The following is a 5,789-nucleotide window of genomic DNA, read 5'->3' on the forward strand; positions in this document are numbered from 1 at the left end:
GAGTTTCGTGTTGTCCTGGAGGGCCGCGTCTGTTCCCGAGTTTCGTGTTGCCCTAGAGGGCCGCATCTGTTCCCGAGTTTCCTGTGGCCCTGGAGGGCCATTTCTGTTCCCTGGTGCTCGGCAGTCCTGGAGGGCTGCCCTCGTGTTCCTTGTGTTGCAGTTCCCCCCTGTAAATAAAACCTTTAGACCATTGTGTCCCAGCCTGCGTTTGGGTTCTGTACAACCCTTGTTCCATAACAATACCTCTCCTTCACACAGCGAGGGTGGAGCAGCCGCTCACTGAAGGAGCTGCCCAGTGCTGTCAGGGTGTCCTGTAGGGGGTGGGACGTGTTGTTCAACATGGATGACAGCTTAGCCATCATCCTCCCATTTCCCACCACCTCCACCAAGTCCAGGGGACATCCCAGGACAGAGCTGGCCCTCCTTGACAGTCTGTCAATCCTCTTCTATGCTGCTGGACCATCAGACTATCCCATAAAAGATGGCAGATCCCACCACAGAGTCATAGAAAGTCCTCAGGAGTGGTCCCTGCACTCCAAAAGACCTCAGCCTCCTGAGCAAGAACAGTCTGCTATTGCCCTTCTTGACAAGGGCGTCTGTGTTGTGTGTCCAGTCCAGGTTATTGTATAGGTAAACCCAGGTACTTATAGGTCCTCACCACGTCGGCATGTGTTCACCGGTGCATTCGGGGGGTTGTTACGCCTGCAGAGATCCACTACCAGCTCCTTGGTTTTACTACCATTGATGTGGAGGTTGTTCCGCAGGCTCCAGTCCACAAAGACCTGAAGGTAAATCAAACCAAGCCAAACACACAAAAACGAAAGTAGTAGGAACGGAGAAAAAGAAAAGCTCAGAGCTGAGCAGGAGCCGCTGTTACAGGCTGCCACACGCACGGCGCACACTTCTTATCTGATGCAGAAGAATAGATTTCAGAGACATAAGATCTTTCAGACAGAGGACAATGTTTTTGCTGATTCAGATTTTCAGTTTTCCTGCATTGAAGAGGATTCAGTGGATGTCATCAACGCAGTCATCAGCACTTCGTATTCCCACTATGAGAGAGGATTATACTGGGAATGACCAACTTGGAGGGGAGACGAGTGTTTCAAGAGAAATGGAAGCCACTGAATCAGACTGACTAGCATGCTTATATTGGAGTATTGTTATTAGCAGGAGTGTACAGGTCAAAGATCAAAGGCAGAAGCAACTGCAAGTCTATGGAATGAAGAAAATGGAAGACCAATCTTTCTGGCAACGATATCTCTGGAGACATTTCACATGATATTGCGTGTGATCCGCTTTGAGACACCATAGCTGGTCGACATGAAAGAGACAAAATAGCTGTGATCAGAGATGTGTGTGATAAATGGGTTGAAATGTTACCTTTGTTGTACAGTCCTGATCCCCATGTTACTGTGTCCAACAGTACATGCCCAACAAGCCTGTCAAGTATAGCATCAAAACATGGGCAACCTGTGGTGCAAAAGTACACCCTGGAAAGCGACCTGGAGGCACATATGAGGAGATGAGTGAAGGGCTGCACGGGCGTAATATCAAGTGTTAATACTTCACATCCTACCGCTTTAGAGATGAACTTCGAAAGAGAAAGCTGACCATGTTGGGAACAGCCAGAAGAAATAAGCCTGAACTTCTCAGTGAATTCTGAAGATGTGGGACAGACCTCTTAATTCCTCAAGGTCACCCAACCAACATCCAGTAGACACAAATGAAAAGTAAAGGAAACAATGCCAGATCTGTCCCTCCAGAGAAGACAACAAGTGCCTCTTATGTGAAATGCAAGAATGCAAAAAGCACATGGTAACATTACAAAATAGTGTTATGTCATGTATCAAAAACGCCCAACACAACCATTCATTCTGGAAAAGTTATAATGTTTCTCCTCGAGTGAAACATGCCAGGGAGAGTTTCTGTTACATATATTACTTCTTCACCCAGATTACAACACAATAGTTTCCCCCGTAAGATACTCCACTCAATTATAGGTCTGTACCAGGGTTCCTTGATGCCTCCGTGCTGTGTGAGCGCATGCCATTCGTAGGTTTCCCACCGTTGGAATGTTCGCGGTCCATAAATGTCCTCCGAAAGCGCAGTTGTGTGTCCAGAGGCCTCCACGAGTGAAAAGTTCGAAAGAAAAAAAAAAGTATAATCCGAGGACGGCGTCCACGATTAAAACGTTGAATAATAATCCAATCTGGGCGGAAAAGTGTCCATCCGGTTGCTGCCAATGGGCCATATAGTTGAAAAACGTCCCGCTGTGTGTCGCACATCCGAGTATATGTCCCTCGTTACGTCTCCGCTGGGAGTTCTCCATGTTGATTACCAATTAACATCAGCTGGGCATTGCGTGGCACCTGCAGTTCGCGGGAACGTCTCCCACATGAACCCCCCCCACCCCCGTCCACCCACGAGTACAACAAATGGGGAATATCATAGGCAGTTTTTATACGTCCATCACAATAGTTCTTAAATATAGTATTGAAATTAAAAATGTAGTGAATGTTACTGTTTCTATAATCTAAAATAAAGTAGTTCTTGGTTTAACCTGCTAACATTCAGCTTTCTTTCTTGCTTTTCTTTCATTTTCCTGGAGCCTGCGTGATGAGCCGCCCCCGTTTCCGTCTCTAGGATGGATCTCTGTGTGTCAGACCAGTGCTCGTTTCTGTTCCGGGCGAGAGACAATATTCCGTGTATACAGTGAGTGTGAGAGACTCACTGTACTTTTGAATGTTGTAAAAGGCATTTTCAAAGCAATTGCACATTGAACAACTCCTTGTGGAGTAACTGTTTTTGTTGATTCTATTTATTGTATTGTCAGTACTGCATTTTCAACAGGGTGTGTAATTTGTCAATAAAGTGTTTGTGTAAAAATAAAAAATAAATCTTTCTTTCTTTCTTTCTTTTATTTATTGTGTGTTTCGTATTCATTTATTAGTTTAGTGAGTGCGTGTGTGAGTTTGTGGGGCAGCTGACCGCTTGCGGCCATCATGGCGGCGAACGCCAACTTGACCGGGTTGAGCAAGAGACACGGAGTCAAAGTGTGGTGGAGGTGGCTCTGGCTGTGGGCCAAGAAATCAGCCACAGATCAGTGAAAGCTGCCGCCCGCATGAACAGGGCAATGGTGTTGTTTCCAGAGAAGGTGGAACAGGCGAACAGGTTGGTGGAGACGGGGATCACCGTGGAGGGGAAGTTCGTCCAGGTGACTCCGCTGACGCAGCTGGCAGCGAGGATTACTTTGTCCAACATGCCGCTGTTCGTCAGTGATGAGTTCCTGGCGAAAAAACTGTCCCGACATGGGAAACTGGTGTCCCCCATCAGAAAAGTATTGTCGGGGTGTAGGTCGCCTTTGTTGAGACACGTGGTGTCTCACCGTAGACAGGTTCACATGGTCCTAAACAACAAGGGCAGAGGCGTTCAACTATCCTTTTGACGTCCGTGTGGACGACTTTGATTACATTGCAACCTCCTCTGCCCTGAAATATTTCAACTGCGGCAAAGAGGGACATCTAGCCAGGGCTTGTCCGAGCCGCCTGGTCCCGGACGCGGCGGCGCCGGCAGCAGGGTCCGCCGCGTCCGAGCCCGACCTCGCGGCACCCCGGCCTATCTCCCACGGAGCGGAGTGCAATGTAGACTGTAGACTGGGGGCAGTCCTGGCTCGCGATTGGCCCGGAGTCTACACTTGCGGGCAGAGTGTAGACAGCCTGGCCCTCTGATTGGTCCGGTGTCTACACCTACGAAGCGAGGTGTAGACGGGGAAGCCTTCCGATTGGTCCCGAAGGCGGAAGGCGGGGCCCCGAGGGGCCCCGATCATCCGAGCCCAATAAGAGGGCCGCGCGTAAGTGCGTCTTGAATCGACCTGCGAAAATTTGAATTGAGGTAAGTCAGCCCGTCTTTCCTTTCATATTTGTGTGCTTTTTGCGTGCTCGGAAGCATATCTTTGCAATAGTACCTGTAAATGTGCTCGAAAGCTAACTTTTGCCGTGAAAAAACAACTTTCCACTAGCGGGATAGTGTCGCTAATCCCATCTATAGACATTGTGTTATTGAGGTGCCTCCATGCTCGAATTGCTTGTTTGCCTTTTTTGTTTCCGAATTAAATGTTTACGTTTAATGTTGTGACCTACATGCCTATTGAGTATTACAAACAAAAGAATGTCCATGAGTGTGCAGGGACAATACAGCCGAGAAAGGTGGGAAGTGGGAGGACAATACAGCCAAGAAAGGTGAGGGCAGCCAGATGTGGGCAGCAAGTACCTGGGAAGTGCCTTGCTTGGTGGCAGTAGTAATACTCTGGGTTAGTTGTTTGCTTGCACGTGACACTTTGCTTTGGTTGTTTTTTTCAGATAAACCTTCTGCAATCGACCCATTGATGCCATCGCTGTGTATTCTGGACACGAGTGTGCCACAGGATAGGCAGCAGTGCATTCTGAAGGCCTCAAAAGAGGTATGGGACCAGTCGAAACCACGTCAGCCCACTGATGACAGTGGACTGAGATGTCTTAAGATTGCCTGTGATGAAGGTAAGGTAATCAGGGTCAAATATATGTTTTGATGCTCAGTTGACGCCCTCTACTTGGACAAATGTGGCATTAAAGACATAATCGTTTGTCTTCAGCTAAAAGGAGATGCCGCCTGGTCACCCAAAATCCCTCAGAGGTGCAGTGGATGGGTCAGCTAATTCTGACTTTTGGCAAATACCGAGGCAAAAGCTTCCAGTGGCTGGTGAAAAACAATGTTGGCAACATTAAATAGTAAGTGTGCTGTTCTAAACAAAATAAATCTTTGCTCAGTCTTGTCCCGTTAAGTGATTCATAATTAAATGTGATATTTCAGTATCGTCGATCGCCACGTTAAAGAGAAGCAGCAGCCAGAGAGAGGACCGATAAATGATGAGTGGGTTAAGGATTACCTCCAGTTCTTCCCGCAAGTCTCCTGCCACCTGGAGATGTGTGTGGACAGAGCCATTTATGGACAGGGTGAAATGTAATTGTTAATATTATGCACAAGCTTTTCAGAACGCAGTGAGGACTGAAGCTACATTTTAGATGAGTTATGTTTACGTTGGCCTTTTTCTCCCACATTTCACTAAAGCTGCAGCAGAGAAAAGGCCAAAAGACCTGGAAAACAGAGCCGGCCAGCTTCTGCACACAAGTCCGTCAGACGCACCGCTCCATCGCCGACGGCAATATCGCCGTCTGAACCACACATCGAGGTGACTCTTTGCTCCATATCCTGGGGACGCCACACTAAAGTGTGCCAATACGAAAACTTACACTAAAACGCATCCTTTCAGGACAAACATGGAAAGATGAAGTGGAGGAAGGTCCTGAAGGATGACAGGATGTGGTTTCAGACATACTGTCCAAACAGCAAAAAGTCATCATCTCCAGGACTCGAAGGCCAGACTTTTGACACTTTTGCAGACTTTCAAAGGGCTGTGGACATTCTTTTGGGACCTCATTTCCAGGTGTAAGCAAATAAAATTGGAGTGTTTTATTGACTGCACTTGACAATAAATGCTTCTTTGTACTTGACAATAAGTTAAAAAAATAAAATAAGGCTGTCAACAGGTCATGGCCACAGCTTTTTCATTTTTATTTTGTAGCACTCATTGGGAAATTAAGTGTTCTTGCTCTTCAGTGTCACCTGGGTGGGGCCACCTCTCTTTAATCACAGTCAGTGCTTTATTCATTTCCAAACATAGGACGCCTCCATTTCCAAGACACCTGGCAAAGTCTTCTGGGCCACCACAATGTAGGAACCTGCAAGGG

The 5,789-nt window shown here is 47.3% G+C and overlaps 2 long non-coding RNA genes across 2 annotated transcripts; one reads left to right on the forward strand and one right to left on the reverse strand.

The window, feature by feature from the left end:
- Nucleotides 1-1,139: 1,139 nt before the first annotated feature.
- On the reverse strand, nucleotides 1,140-2,390 carry LOC130521435 (uncharacterized). The gene is made up of 4 exons (XR_008949334.1): nucleotides 2,012-2,390; nucleotides 1,580-1,662; nucleotides 1,384-1,505; nucleotides 1,140-1,314 (listed from the first exon to the last, which is right to left on the reverse strand). It is a non-coding gene; the product is annotated as an uncharacterized LOC130521435 (long non-coding RNA).
- Nucleotides 2,391-3,659: 1,269 nt separating this feature from the next.
- Nucleotides 3,660-5,590, forward strand: LOC130521436 (uncharacterized). Its single transcript, XR_008949335.1, has 3 exons — nucleotides 3,660-4,538; nucleotides 4,634-4,769; nucleotides 4,852-5,590. It is a non-coding gene; the product is annotated as an uncharacterized LOC130521436 (long non-coding RNA).
- Nucleotides 5,591-5,789: the final 199 nt, after the last annotated feature.

The sequence above is a fragment of the Takifugu flavidus genome, unplaced genomic scaffold, assembly GCF_003711565.1.
Source record: "Takifugu flavidus isolate HTHZ2018 unplaced genomic scaffold, ASM371156v2 ctg993, whole genome shotgun sequence".
Classification (NCBI taxonomy): domain Eukaryota; kingdom Metazoa; phylum Chordata; class Actinopteri; order Tetraodontiformes; family Tetraodontidae; genus Takifugu; species Takifugu flavidus.